The sequence below is a fragment of the Osmia lignaria genome, chromosome 4 (genome assembly GCF_051020975.1).
Source record: "Osmia lignaria lignaria isolate PbOS001 chromosome 4, iyOsmLign1, whole genome shotgun sequence".
NCBI lineage: Eukaryota > Metazoa > Arthropoda > Insecta > Hymenoptera > Megachilidae > Osmia > Osmia lignaria.
Genome location: NC_135035.1, coordinates 3,326,119 through 3,344,735, shown reverse-complemented (window position 1 = coordinate 3,344,735; position 18,617 = coordinate 3,326,119).

Genomic DNA, 18,617 nt, shown 5'->3' with positions numbered 1-18,617 from the left:
AAGTATATTACATTATAGCGAATGTAGATATAGTACTAATGATATTGTTATCAAATGTACATTGATCTGTGGGAAGGAATCAGTATATTACATAATATCTAATGTAGATATGGTAATAACGAAATAGTTATTAAATGTACATTGATCTTTGGGAGGGAATCAGTATATTACATAATATCTAATGTAGATATGGTAATAATGATATTGTTATAAAATGAACATTACATAACTAATGTAGATATAGTACTAATGATATTGGTAATAAATGTACATTGATCTGTGGGAAGGAATCTGTATATTACATAATATCTAATGTAGATCTGGTAATAATGATATTGTTATTAAATGAACATTACATATCTAATGTAGATATAGTACTAATGATATTGTTATTAAATGTACATTGATCTGTGGGAACGAATAAGTATATCACATTATATCGAATGTAGATATAGTACTAATGATATTGTTACTAAATGTACATTGATCTGTGGGAATGAATCAATATATTACATTATATCGAATGTAGATATAGTACCAATGATATTCTTATTAAATGTACATTGACCTGTTCGAATGAATCAGTATATTACATTATATCGAATGTAGATATAGTACTAATGATGATGTCACTAAACATAGGTATCTTGATCTGTGGGAAGAAATCAGTACATTACATTTGATGTAATGTAGATATAGTAATAATCATATCGCTATTAAATGTACATTGATCTGTGGGAAGTAATCAGTATATCAGATTATATCCGATGTAGAGAGAGTATGAATGATGTTGTTATTAAATGTACTTTGATCTGTGGGAATGAATCAGTATATTACATTATATGAAATTTAGATATGGTAATCATAATATTGTTATTAATTCTACATTACATATCTAATGTAGATATCTAATGTAGATATAGTACTAATGATATTGGTATTATATGTACATTGATCTGTGGGAACGAATAAGTATATTACATTATATCGAATGTAGATTTAGTACTAATGATATTGTTATGAAATGTACATTGATCTTTGGGGATCAATCAGTATATTACATTATATCTAATGTAGATATAGTACTAATGATATTGCTATTAAATGTACATTGGTCTGTGGGAAGGAATCAGTATATTGCGTTACAACCGATGTAGATATAGTAACTAATAATGATATTGCGATTATATGTACATTGATCCTTGGGAAGGAATCAGTACATTTCGTTATAACCGACGTAGATATAGTAATAATGATTTGTTTTTAAATGTATATTACATATCTGATGTTGATATAGTAATAACGATATTGCTATTATATGTACATTGATCTGTGGGAGGGAATCAGTATATTACATTATATATTATGTGGATATAGTACTAATGATATTGTTATTGAATATAGTTACATTGAACTGTGGGCAGGGATCAGTATATTACTTTATATCTAATGTAGATATAGTAATAATGATATTGTTACTAAATGTAGGCACCTTGGTCTGTGGGAAGGGATCAGTATATTACATTATACCTAGTGTTGATATAGTATGAAGGATGTTGTTATTAAATCTACACTGATCTGTGAGAAGGAATCAGTATACTACATTATATGTAATGTGGACGTAGTACTAATGATATTGTTATTAAATGTAGGTACATTGATCTGTGGGCAGGGATCAGTATATGACATTATACCTAATGTAGATATAGTAATAATGATATTGTTATTAAATGTACATTACATATCTAATGTAGATATGGTACTAATGATATGGTTATTAAATGTACATTGATCTGTGGGAATCCATCGGTATATTACATTATATCGAATGTAGGTATGGTACTAATGATATGGTTATTATATATACATATCTGTGGGAATGAATCTGCATATTACGTTATATCGAATGTAGATATAGTGCTAATGATATTGTTATTAAAGGTGCATTGGTCTGTGGGAATGGATCACTATATTACATTATATCGTATGTAGATGTAGTGCTAACGATATTGTTATTAAAGGCACATTGATCTGTGGGAATGAATCACTATATTACAATATATCGAATATAGATGTAGTACTAATGATATTGTTATTAAATGTACATTGATCAGTGGGAATGAATCTGTATATGAAATTATATCGAATGTAGATATAGTGTTAATGATATTGTTATGAAAGGTGCATTGATCTGTGGCAATCCAACAGTATATTACATTATATCGAATGTAGGTATGGTACTTATGATATGGTTATTATATGTACATATCTGTGGGAATGAATCAGTATATTACGTTATATCGAATGTAGATATAGTGCTAATGATATTGTTATTAATGGTGCATTGGTCTGTGGGAATGAATCAGTATATTACATTATATCGAATGTAGATATAGTACTACTGATATGGTTATTAAATATATTGATCTGTGGGAATGAATCAGTATATTACATTATATCGAATGTAGATTTAGTACTAATGATATTGTTATGAAATGTACATTGATCTTTGGGGATCAATCAGTATATTACATTATATCGAATGTAGGTATGGTACTAATGATATGGTTATTATATATACATATCTGTGGGAATGAATCTGCATATTACGTTATATCGAATGTAGATATAGTGCTAATGATATTGTTATTAAAGGTGCATTGGTCTGTGGGAATGGATCACTATATTACATTATATCGAATGTAGATGTAGTGCTAATGATATTGTTATTAAAGGCACATTGATCTGTGGGAATGAATCACTATATTACAATATATCGAATGTAGATATAGTACTAATGATATGGTTATTAAAGGTATATTGATCTGTGGGAATGAATCAGTATATTGCATTATGTGTAATGTGGATATAGTACTAAGGATATTGTTATTAAATGTAGGTACATTGATCTGTGGGACGTAATCACTATATTACATTATACCTCGTGTAGATATAGTATGAATGATGGTGTTATTAAATGTACATTGTTCTGTGGGAAGGAATCAGTATATTACATTATGTGTAATGTGGATATAGTACTAAGGATATTGTTATTAAATGTAGTTACATTGATCTGTGGGACGTAATCACTATATTACATTATACCTAATGTGGATATAGTATGAACGATGTTGTTATTAAATGTACATTGACCGGTGGGCAGGGATCAGTATATTACATTATATCTAATGTAGATATAGTAATAATGATATTGTTACTAAATGTAGGCACCTTGGTCTGTGGGAAGGGATCAGTATATTACATTATACCTAGTGTTGATATAGTATCAAGGATGTTGTTATCCAATCTACACTCATCTGTGAGAAGGAATCAGTATACTACATTATATGTAATGTGGACGTAGTACTAATGATATTGTTATTAAATGTAGGTACATTGATCTGTGGGCAGGTATCAGTATATTACATTATATCTACTGTAGATGTAGTAATAATGATATTGTTATTAAATGTAGGTACCTTGATCTGTGCGAAGGGATCAGTATATTACATTACATCTAATGTAGATATAGTACTAATGATATTGCTATTAAATGTACATTGATCTGTGGGAAGGAATCAGTATATTGCGTTACAACCGATGTAGATATAGTAACTAATAATGATATTGCGATTATATGTACATTGATCCTTGGGAAGGAATCAGTACATTTCGTTATAACCGACGTTGATATAGTAATAATGATTTGTTTTTAAATGTATATTACATATCTGATGTTGATATAGTAATAACGATATTGCTATTATATGTACATTGATCTGTGGGAAGGAATCAGTATATTACATTATATATGATGTGGATATAGTACTAATGATATTGTTATTGAATATAGTTACATTGAAATGTGGGCAGGGATCAGTATATTACATTATATCTAATGTGGATATGGTACCAGTGATATTGTTATTAAATGTAGGTACATTGATCTGTGAGCAGGGATCAGTATATTACATTATATCCAATTTAGCTATAGCATGAATGATGTTGTTGTTAATGTACATTGATCTGTGGAAAGGAATCAGTATATTACATTATATATGATGTGGATATAGTACTAATGATATTATTATTAAATATAGGTACATTGAACTGTGGGCAGGGATCAGTATATTACTTTATATCTAATGTAGATGTAGTAATAATGATATTGTTATTAAATGTAGGTACCTTGATCTGTGGGAAAGGATCAGTATATTACATTATATCCAATTTAGCTATAGCATGAATGATGTTATTAAATGTACAATGATCTGTAGGATGTAGTTGATACATTACATTATACCTAATGTAGATATAGTTATAACGATAATGCTATTATATGTACATTGACCTGTGGGAAGGGATCAGTATATTACATTATATCCAACGTAGATATAGTATGAATGATGGTGTTATTAAATGTACATTGTTCTGTGGGAAGGAATCAGTATATTACATTATGTGTAATGTGGATATAGTACTAAGGATATTGTTATTAAATGTAGGTACATTGATCTGTGGGAAGGGATCAGTATATTACATTATATCCATTGTAGATATAGTATGAATGATGTTGTTGTTAAATGTACATTGATCTGTGGGAAGGAATCAGTATATTACATTATGTGTAATGTGGATATAGTACTAAGGATATTGTTATTAAATGTAGTTACATTGATCTGTGGGACGTAATCACTATATTACATTATACCTAATGTGGATATATTATGAACGATGTTGTTATTAAATGTACATTGACCGGTGGGCAGGGATCAGTATATTACATTATATCTAATGTAGATATAGTAATAATGATATTGTTACTAAATTGTAGGCACCTTGGTCTGTGGGAAGGGATCAGTATATTACATTATACCTAGTGTTGATATAGTATGAAGGATGTTGTTATCCAATCTACACTGATCTGTGAGAAGGAATCAGTATACTACATTATATGTAATGTGGACGTAGTACTAATGATATTGTTATTAAATGTAGGTACCTTGATCTGTGCGAAGGTATCAGTATATTGCGTTACAACCGATGTAGATGTAGTAACTAATAATGATATTTCGATTATATGTACATTGATCCTTGGGAAGGAATCAGTACATTTCGTTATAACCGACGTTGATATAGTAATAATGATTTGTTTTTAAATGTATATTACATATCTGATGTTGATATAGTAATAACGATATTGCTATTATATGTACATTGATCTGTGGGAAGGAATCAGTATATTACATTATATCCAATGCAGATATAGTATGAATGATGTTGTTATTAAATGTACATTGATCTGTGGGAAGGAATCCGTATATAGCATTATATGTAGTGTGGATATAGTAATAATGATATTGTTATTAAGTGTAGATACCTTGATCTGTGGGAAGGGATCAGTATATTACATTATATCCAATTTAGCTATAGCATGAATGATGGTGTTATTAAATCTACGTTGATCTGTGGGAAGGAATCGGTATATTACATTATATATGATGTGGATATAGTACTAATGATATTGTTATTAAGTATAGGTACATTGAACTGTGGGCAGGGATTAGTATGTAACATTATATCTCATGTAGATATAGTATTAATGATAATGTTATTAAATGTAGCTACCTTGATCTGTGGGAAAGGATGAGTATATTACATTATATCCAATTTAGCTATAGCATGAATGATGTTATTAAATGTACAATGATCTGTAGGATGTAGTTGATACATTACATTATACCTAATGTAGATATAGAAATAACGATAATGCTATTATATGTACATTGACCTGTGGGAAGGGATCAGTATATTACATTATATCCAACGTAGATATAGTATGAATGATGGTGTTATTAAATGTACATTGTTCTGTGGGAAGGAATCAGTATATTACATTATGTGTAATGTGGATATAGTACTAAGGATATTGTTATTAAATGTAGGTACATTGATCTGTGGGAAGGGATCAGTATATTACATTATATCCATTGTAGATATAGTATGAATGATGTTGTTGTTAAATGTACATTGATCTGTGGGAAGGAATCAGTATATTACATTATGTGTAATGTGGATATAGTACTAAGGATATTGTTATTAAATGTAGTTACATTGATCTGCGGGACGTAATCACTATATTACATTATACCTAATGTGGATATAGTATGAACGATGTTGTTATTAAATGTACATTGACCGGTGGGCAGGGATCAGTATATTACATTATATCTAATGTAGATATAGTAATAATGATATTGTTACTAAATGTAGGCACCTTGGTCTGTGGGAAGGGATCAGTATATTACATTATACCTAGTGTTGATATAGTATCAAGGATGTTGTTATCCAATCTACACTCATCTGTGAGAAGGAATCAGTATACTACATTATATGTAATGTGGACGTAGTACTAATGATATTGTTATTAAATGTAGGTACATTGATCTGTGGGCAGGGATCAGTATATTACATTATATCTACTGTAGATGTAGTAATAATGATATTGTTATTAAATGTAGGTACCTTGATCTGTGCGAAGGGATCAGTATATTACATTACATCTAATGTAGATATAGTACTAATGATATTGCTATTAAATGTACATTGATCTGTGGGAAGGAATCAGTATATTGCGTTACAACCGATGTAGATATAGTAACTAATAATGATATTGCGATTATATGTACATTGATCCTTGGGAAGGAATCAGTACATTTCGTTATAACCGACGTTGATATAGTAATAATGATTTGTTTTTAAATGTATATTACATATCTGATGTTGATATAGTAATAACGATATTGCTATTATATGTACATTGATCTGTGGGAAGGAATCAGTATATTACATTATATATGATGTGGATATAGTACTAATGATATTGTTATTGAATATAGTTACATTGAACTGTGGGCAGGGATCAGTATATTACATTATATCTAATGTGGATATGGTACTAATGATATTGTTATTAAATGTAGGTACATTGATCTGTGGGCAGGGATCAGTATATTACATTATATATGATATGGATATAGTACTAATGATATTATTATTAAATATAGGTACATTGAACTGTGGGCAGGGATCAGTATATTACTTTATATCTAATGTAGATGTAGTAATAATGATATTGTTATTAAATGTAGGTACCTTGATCTGTGGGAAGGGGTGAGTATATTACATTATATCCAATTTAGCTATAGCATGAATGATGTTATTAAATGCACAATGATTTGTAGGATGAAGTAAATACATTACATTATACCTAATGTAGATATAGCAATAACGATTTTGCTATTGTATGTGCATTGACCTGTGGGAAGGGATCAGTATATTACATTATATCCAATGCAGATATAGTATGAATGATGTTGTTATTAAATGTACATTGATCTGTGGGAAGGAATCCGTACATAGCATTATATCTAGTGTAGATATAGTAATAATGATATTGTTATTAAATGTAGCTACCTTGATCTGTGGGAAAGGATCAGTATATTACATTATATCCAATTTAGCTATAGCATGAATGATGTTATTAAATGTACAATGATCTGTAGGATGTAGTTGATACATTACATTATACCTAATGTAGATATAGTAATAACGATAATGCTATTATATGTACATTGACCTGTGGGAAGGGATCAGTATATTACATTATATCCAACCTAGATATAGTATGAATGATGTTGTTGTTATATGTACATTGATCTGTGGGATGTAATCACTATATTACATTATACCTCGTGTAGATATAGTATGAATGATGGTGTTATTAAATGTACATTGTTCTGTGGGAAGGAATCAGTATATTACATTATGTGTAATGTGGATATAGTACTAAGTATATTGTTATTAAATGTAGGTACATTGATCTGTGGGAAGGGATCAGTATATTACATTATATCCATTGTAGGTATAGTATGAATGACGTTGTTGTTAAATGTACATTGATCTGTGGGAAGGAATCAGTATATTACATTATGTGTAATGTGGATATAGTACTAAGGATATTGTTATTAAATGTAGGTACATTGATCTGTGGGACGTAATCACTATATTACATTATACCTAATGTGGATATAGTATGAACGATGTTGTTATTAAATGTACATTGACCGGTGGGCAGGGATCAGGATATTACATTATATCTAATGTAGATATAGTAATAATGATATTGTTACTAAATGTAGGCACCTTGGTCTGTGGGAAGGGATCAGTATATTACATTTTATCTAATGTAGATATAGTAATAATGATATCGATATTAAATGTACGTTGATCTGTGGGAAGGAATCAGTATATTACATTATGTGTAATGTGGATATAGTACTAAGGATATTGTTATTAAATATATGTACATTGATCTGTGAGCAGGGATCAGTATATTACATTATATATGATATGGATATAGTACTAATGATATTATTATTAAATATAGGTACATTGAACTGTGGGCAGGGATCAGTATATTACTTTATATCTAATGTAGATGTAGTAATAATGATATTGTTATTAAATGTAGGTACCTTGATCTGTGGGAAGGGGTGAGTATATTACATTATATCCAATTTAGCTATAGCATGAATGATGTTATTAAATGTACAATGATTTGTAGGATGAAGTAAATACATTACATTATACCTAATGTAGATATAGCAATAACGATTTTGCTATTGTATGTGCATTGACCTGTGGGAAGGGATCAGTATATTACATTATATCCAATGCAGATATAGTATGAATGATGTTGTTATTAAATGTACATTGATCTGTGGGAAGGAATCCGTACATAGCATTATATCTAGTGTAGATATAGTAATAATGATATTGTTATTAAATGTAGCTACCTTGATCTGTGGGAAAGTATCAGTATATTACATTATATCCAATTTAGCTATAGCATGAATGATGTTATTAAATGTACAATGATCTGTAGGATGTAGTTGATACATTACATTATACCTAATGTAGATATAGTAATAACGATAATGCTATTATATGTACATTGACCTGTGGGAAGGGATCAGTATATTACATTATATCCAACCTAGATATAGTATGAATGATGTTGTTGTTATATGTACATTGATCTGTGGGATGTAATCACTATATTACATTATACCTCGTGTAGATATAGTATGAATGATGGTGTTATTAAATGTACATTGTTCTGTGGGAAGGAATCAGTATATTACATTATGTGTAATGTGGATATAGTACTAAGGATATTGTTATTAAATGTAGGTACATTGATCTGTGGGAAGGGATCAGTATATTACATTATATCCATTGTAGGTATAGTATGAATGACGTTGTTGTTAAATGTACATTGATCTGTGGGAAGGAATCAGTATATTACATTATGTGTAATGTGGATATAGTACTAAGGATATTGTTATTAAATGTAGGTACATTGATCTGTGGGACGTAATCACTATATTACATTATACCTAATGTGGATATAGTATGAACGATGTTGTTATTAAATGTACATTGACCGGTGGGCAGGGATCAGGATATTACATTATATCTAATGTAGATATAGTAATAATGATATTGTTACTAAATGTAGGCACCTTGGTCTGTGGGAAGGGATCAGTATATTACATTTTATCTAATGTAGATATAGTAATAATGATATCGATATTAAATGTACGTTGATCTGTGGGAAGGAATCAGTATATTACATTATGTGTAATGTGGATATAGTACTAAGGATATTGTTATTAAATATAGGTACATTGATCTGTGAGCAGGGATCAGTATATTACATTATACCTAATGTAGATATAGTAATAACGATTTTACTATTATATGTACATTGACGTATGGGAAGGGATCAGTATATTACATTATATCCAATGTAGATATAGTATGAATGATGTTGTTATAAAATGTACATTGATCTGTGGGGAGGAATCACTATATTACATTATACCTAGTGTTGATATAGTATGAAGGATGTTGTTATTAAATCTACACTGATCTGTGAGAAGGAATCAGTATACTACATTATATGTAATGTGGACGTAGTACTAATGATATTGTTATTAAATGTAGGTACATTGATCTGTGGGCAGGGATCAGTATATGACATTATACCTAATGTAGATATAGTAATAATGATATTGTTATTAAATGTACATTACATATCTAATGTAGATATGGTACTAATGATATGGTTATTAAATGTACATTGATCTGTGGGAATCCATCGGTATATTACATTATATCGAATGTAGGTATGGTACTAATGATATGGTTATTATATATACATATCTGTGGGAATGAATCTGCATATTACGTTATATCGAATGTAGATATAGTGCTAATGATATTGTTATTAAAGGTGCATTGGTCTGTGGGAATGGATCACTATATTACATTATATCGAATGTAGATGTAGTGCTAATGATATTGTTATTAAAGGCACATTGATCTGTGGGAATGAATCACTATATTACAATATATCGAATGTAGATATAGTACTAATGATATGGTTATTAAAGGTATATTGATCTGTGGGAATGAATCAGTATATTGCATTATGTGTAATGTGGATATAGTACTAAGGATATTGTTATTAAATGTAGGTACATTGATCTGTGGGACGTAATCACTATATTACATTATACCTCGTGGAGATATAGTATGAATGATGGTGTTATTAAATGTACATTGTTCTGTGGGAAGGAATCAGTATATTACATTATGTGTAATGTGGATATAGTACTAAGGATATTGTTATTAAATGTAGGTACCTTGATCTGTGGGAGGGAATCAGTACATTACATTATATATTATGTGGATATAGTACTAATGATATTGTTATTGAATATAGTTACATTGAACTGTGGGCAGGGATCAGTATATTACATTATATCTAATGTAGATATAGTACTAATGATATTGTTATTAAATGTAGGTACATTGATCTGTGGGCAGGGATCAGTATATTACATTATATCCAATTTAGCTATAGCATGAATGATGTTATTAAATGTACAATGATTTGTAGGATGAAGTAAATACATTACATTATACCTAATGTAGATATAGCAATAACGATTTTGCTATTGTATGTACATTGACCTGTGGGAAGGGATCAGTATATTACATTATATCCAATGCAGATATAGTATGAATGATGTTGTTATTAAATGTACATTGATCTGTGGGAAGGAATCCGTATATAGCATTATATCTAGTGTAGATATAGTAATAATGATATTGTTATTAAGTGTAGATACCTTGATCTGTGGGAAGGGATCAGTATATTACATTATATCCAATTTAGCTATAGCATGAATGATGGTGTTATTAAATCTACGTTGATCTGTGGGAAGGAATCGGTATATTACATTATATATGATGTGGATATAGTACTAATGATATTGTTATTAAGTATAGGTACATTGAGCTGTGGGCAGGGATTAGTATGTAACATTATATCTCATGTAGATATAGTATTAATGATAATGTTATTAAATGTAGCTACCTTGATCTGTGGGAAAGGATCAGTATATTACATTATATCCAATTTAGCTATAGCATGAATGATGTTATTAAATGTACAATGATCTGTAGGATGTAGTTGATACATTACATTATACCTAATGTAGATATAGTAATAACGATAATGCTATTATATGTACATTGACCTGTGGGAAGGGATCAGTATATTACATTATATCCAACGTAGATATAGTATGAATGATGGTGTTATTAAATGTACATTGTTCTGTGGGAAGGAATCAGTATATTACATTATGTGTAATGTGGATATAGTACTAAGGATATTGTTATTAAATGTAGGTACATTGATCTGTGGGAAGGTATCAGTATATTACATTATATCCATTGTAGATATAGTATGAATGATGTTGTTGTTAAATGTACATTGATCTGTGGGAAGGAATCAGTATATTACATTATGTGTAATGTGGATATAGTACTAATGATATTGTTATTAAATGTAGGTACATTGATCTGTGGGCAGGGATCAGTATATTACATTATATCTACTGTAGATGTAGTAATAATGATATTGTTATTAAATGTAGGTACCTTGATCTGTGCGAAGGGATCAGTATATTACATTACATCTAATGTAGATATAGTACTAATGATATTGCTATTAAATGTACATTGATCTGTGGGAAGGAATCAGTATATTGCGTTACAACCGATGTAGATATAGTAACTAATAATGATATTGCGATTATATGTACATTGATCCTTGGGAAGGAATCAGTACATTTCGTTATAACCGACGTTGATATAGTAATAATGATTTGTTTTTAAATGTATATTACATATCTGATGTTGATATAGTAATAACGATATTGCTATTATATGTACATTGATCTGTGGGAAGGAATCAGTATATTACATTATATATGATGTGGATGTTGTACTAATGATATTGTTATTGAATATAGTTACATTGAACTGTGGGCAGGGATCAGTATATTACATTATATCTAATGTGGATATGGTACTAATGATATTGTTATTAAATGTAGGTACATTGATCTGTGAGCAGGGATCAGTATATTACATTATATCCAATTTAGCTATAGCATGAATGATGTTGTTGTTAATGTACATTGATCTGTGGGAAGGAATCAGTATATTACATTATATATGATGTGGATATAGTACTAATGATATTATTATTAAATATAGGTACATTGAACTGTGGGCAGGGATCAGTATATTACTTTATATCTAATGTAGATGTAGTAATAATGATATTGTTATTAAATGTAGGTACCTTGATCTGTGGGAAGGGGTGAGTATATTACATTATATCCAATTTAGCTATAGCATGAATGATGTTATTAAATGTACAATGATCTGTAGGATGTAGTTAATACATTACATTATACCTCATGTAGATATAGTAATAACGATTATGCTATTATATGTACATTGACCTGTGGGAAGGGATCAGTATATTACATTATACCTCGTGTAGATATGGTATGAATGATGGTGTTATTAAATGTACATTGTTCTGTGGGAAGGAATCAGTATATTACATTATGTGTAATGTGGATATAGTACTAAGGATATTGTTATTAAATGTAGTTACATTGATCTGTGGGAAGGGATCAGTATATTACATTATATCCAATGTAGATATAGTATGAATGATGTTGTTGTTATATGTACATTGATCTGTGGGAAGGAATCAGTATATTACATTATGTGTAATGTGGATATAGTACTAAGGATATTGTTATTAAATATAGGTACATTGATCTGTGAGCAGGGATCAGTATATTACATTATACCTAATGTAGATATAGTAATAACGATTTTACTATTATATGTACATTGACGTATGGGAAGGGATCAGTATATTACATTATATCCAATGTAGATATAGTATGAATGATGTTGTTATAAAATATACATTGATCTGTGGGGAGGAATCACTATATTACATTATACCTAGTGTTGATATAGTATGAAGGATGTTGTTATTAAATCTACACTGATCTGTGAGAAGGAATCAGTATACTACATTATATGTAATGTGGACGTAGTACTAATGATATTGTTATTAAATGTAGGTACATTGATCTGTGGGCAGGGATCAGTATATGACATTATACCTAATGTAGATATAGTAATAATGATATTGTTATTAAATGTACATTACATATCTAATGTAGATATGGTACTAATGATATGGTTATTAAATGTACATTGATCTGTGGGAATCCATCGGTATATTACATTATATCGAATGTAGGTATGGTACTAATGATATGGTTATTATATATACATATCTGTGGGAATGAATCTGCATATTACGTTATATCGAATGTAGATATAGTGCTAATGATATTGTTATTAAAGGTGCATTGGTCTGTGGGAATGGATCACTATATTACATTATATCGAATGTAGATGTAGTGCTAATGATATTGTTATTAAAGGCACATTGATCTGTGGGAATGAATCACTATATTACAATATATCGAATGTAGATATAGTACTAATGATATGGTTATTAAAGGTATATTGATCTGTGGGAATGAATCAGTATATTGCATTATGTGTAATGTGGATATAGTACTAAGGATATTGTTATTAAATGTAGGTACATTGATCTGTGGGACGTAATCACTATATTACATTATACCTCGTGTAGATATAGTATGAATGATGGTGTTATTAAATGTACATTGTTCTGTGGGAAGGAATCAGTATATTACATTATGTGTAATGTGGATATAGTACTAAGGATATTGTTATTAAATGTAGGTACCTTGATCTGTGGGAGGGAATCAGTACATTACATTATATATTATGTGGATATAGTACTAATGATATTGTTATTAAATGTAGGTACATTGATCTGTGGGCAGGGATCAGTATATTACATTATATCCAATTTAGCTATAGCATGAATGATGTTATTAAATGTACAATGATTTGTAGGATGAAGTAAATACATTACATTATACCTAATGTAGATATAGCAATAACGATTTTGCTATTGTATGTACATTGACCTGTGGGAAGGGATCAGTATATTACATTATATCCAATGCAGATATAGTATGAATGATGTTGTTATTAAATGTACAATGATCTGTAGGATGTAGTTGATACATTACATTATACCTAATGTAGATATAGTTATAACGATAATGCTACTATATGTACATTGACCTGTGGGAAGGGATCAGTATATTACATTATATCCAACGTAGATATAGTATGAATGATGGTGTTATTAAATGTACATTGTTCTGTGGGAAGGAATCAGTATATTACATTATGTGTAATGTGGATATAGTACTAAGGATATTGTTATTAAATGTAGGTACATTGATCTGTGGGAAGGTATCAGTATATTACATTATATCCATTGTAGATATAGTATGAATGATGTTGTTGTTAAATGTACATTGATCTGTGGGAAGGAATCAGTATATTATATTATGTGTAATGTGGATATAGTACTAAGGATATTGTTATTAAATGTAGTTACATTGATCTGTGGGACGTAATCACTATATTACATTATACCTAATGTGGATATAGTATGAACGATGTTGTTATTAAATGTACATTGACCGGTGGGCAGGGATCAGTATATTACATTATATCTAATGTAGATATAGTAATAATGATATTGTTACTAAATGTAGGCACCTTGGTCTGTGGGAAGGGATCAGTATATTACATTATACCTAGTGTTGATATAGTATCAAGGATGTTGTTATCCAATCTACACTCATCTGTGAGAAGGAATCAGTACACTACATTATATGTAATGTGGACGTAGTACTAATGATATTGTTATTAAATGTAGGTACATTGATCTGTGGGCAGGGATCAGTATATTACATTATATCTACTGTAGATGTAGTAATAATGATATTGTTATTAAATGTAGGTACCTTGATCTGTGCGAAGGGATCAGTATATTACATTACATCTAATGTAGATATAGTACTAATGATATTGCTATTAAATGTACATTGATCTGTGGGAAGGAATCAGTATATTGCGTTACAACCGATGTAGATATAGTAACTAATAATGATATTGCGATTATATGTACATTGATCCTTGGGAAGGAATCAGTACATTTCGTTATAACCGACGTTGATATAGTAATAATGATTTGTTTTTAAATGTATATTACATATCTGATGTTGATATAGTAATAACGATATTGCTATTATATGTACCTTGATCTGTGGGAAGGAATCAGTATATTACATTATATATGATGTGGATGTAGTACTAATGATATTGTTATTGAATATAGTTACATTGAACTGTGGGCAGGGATCAGTATATTACATTATATCTAATGTGGATATGGTACTAATGATATTGTTATTAAATGTAGGTACATTGATCTGTGAGCAGGGATCAGTATATTACATTATATCCAATTTAGCTATAGCATGAATGATGTTGTTGTTAATGTACATTGATCTGTGGGAAGGAATCAGTATGTTACATTATATATGATGTGGATATAGTACTAATGATATTATTATTAAATATAGGTACATTGAACTGTGGGCAGGGATCAGTATATTACTTTATATCTAATGTAGATGTAGTAATAATGATATTGTTATTAAATGTAGGTACCTTGATCTGTGGGAAGGGGTGAGTATATTACATTATATCCAATTTAGCTATAGCATGAATGATGTTATTAAATGTACAATGATCTGTAGGATGTAGTTAATACATTACATTATACCTAATGTAGATATAGTAATAACGATTATGCTATTATATGTACATTGACCTGTGGGAAGGGATCAGTATATTACATTATACCTCGTGTAGATATGGTATGAATGATGGTGTTATTAAATGTACATTGTTCTGTGGGAAGGAATCAGTATATTACATTATGTGTAATGTGGATATAGTACTAAGGATATTGTTATTAAATGTAGTTACATTGATCTGTGGGAAGGGATCAGTATATTACATTATATCCATTGTAGATATAGTATGAATGATGTTGTTGTTAAATGTACATTGATCTGTGGGAAGGAATCAGTATATTACATTATGTGTAATGTGGATATAGTACTAAGGATATTGTTATTAAATGTAGTTACATTGATCTGTGGGACGTAATCACTATATTACATTATACCTAATGTGGATATAGTATGAACGATGTTGTTATTAAATGTACATTGACCGGTGGGCAGGGATCAGTATATTACATTATATCTAATGTAGATATAGTAATAATGATATTGTTACTAAATGTAGGCACCTTGGTCTGTGGGAAGGGATCAGTATATTACATTATACCTAGTGTTGATATAGTATCAAGGATGTTGTTATCCAATCTACACTCATCTGTGAGAAGGAATCAGTATACTACATTATATGTAATGTGGACGTAGTACTAATGATATTGTTATTAAATGTAGGGACATTGATCTGTGGGCAGGTATCAGTATATTACATTATATCTACTGTAGATGTAGTAATAATGATATTGTTATTAAATGTAGGTACCTTGATCTGTGCGAAGGGATCAGTATATTACATTACATCTAATGTAGATATAGTACTAATGATATTGCTATTAAATGTACATTGATCTGTGGGAAGGAATCAGTATATTGCGTTACAACCGATGTAGATATAGTAACTAATAATGATATTGCGATTATATGTACATTGATCCTTGAGAAGGAATCAGTACATTTCGTTATAACCGACGTTGATATAGTAATAATGATATGTTTTTAAATGTATATTACATATCTGATGTTGATATAGTAATAACGATATTGCTATTATATGTACATTGATCTGTGGGAAGGAATCAGTATATTACATTATATATGATGTGGATATAGTACTAATGATATTGTTATTGAATATAGTTACATTGACCTGTGGGAAGGGATCAGTATATTACATTATACCTCGTGTAGATATGGTATGAATGATGGTGTTATTAAATGTACATTGTTCTGTGGGAAGGAATCAGTATATTACATTATGTGTAATGTGGATATAGTACTAAGGATATTGTTATTAAATGTAGTTACATTGATCTGTGGGAAGGGATCAGTATATTACATTATATCCAATGTAGATATAGTATGAATGATGTTGTTGTTATATGTACATTGATCTGTGGGATGTAATCACTATATTACATTATACCTCGTGTAGATATGGTATGAATGATGGTGTTATTAAATGTACATTGTTCTGTGGGAAGGAATCAGTATATTACATTATGTGTAATGTGGATATAGTACTAAGGATATTGTTATTAAATGTAGTTACATTGATCTGTGGGAAGGGATCAGTATATTACATTATATCCATTGTAGATATAGTATGAATGATGTTGTTGTTAAATGTACATTGATCTGTGGGAAGGAATCAGTATATTACATTATGTGTAATGTGGATATAGTACTAAGGATATTGTTATTAAATGTAGTTACATTGATCTGTGGGACGTAATCACTATATTACATTATACCTAATGTGGATATAGTATGAACGATGTTGTTATTAAATGTTCAATGACCGGTGGGCAGGGATCAGTATATTACATTATATCTAATGTAGATATAGTAATAATGATATTGTTACTAAATGTAGGCACCTTGGTCTGTGGGAAGGGATCAGTATATTACATTTTATCTAATGTAGATATAGTAATAATGATATCGATATTAAATGTACGTTGATCTGTGGGAAGGAATCAGTATATTACATTATGTGTAATGTGGATATAGTACTAAGGATATTGTTATTAAATATAGGTACATTGATCTGTGAGCAGGGATCAGTATATTACATTATACCTAATGTAGATATAGAAATAACGATTTTACTATTATATGTACATTGACGTATGGGAAGGGATCAGTATATTACATTATATCCAATGTAGATATAGTATGAATGAAGTTGTTATAAAATGTACGTTGATCTGTGGGGAGGAATCACTATATTACATTATACCTAGTGTTGATATTGTATGAATGATGTTGTTATTAAATCTACGTTGATCTGTGGGAAGGAATCAGTATATTACATTATATATGATGTGGATATAGTACTAA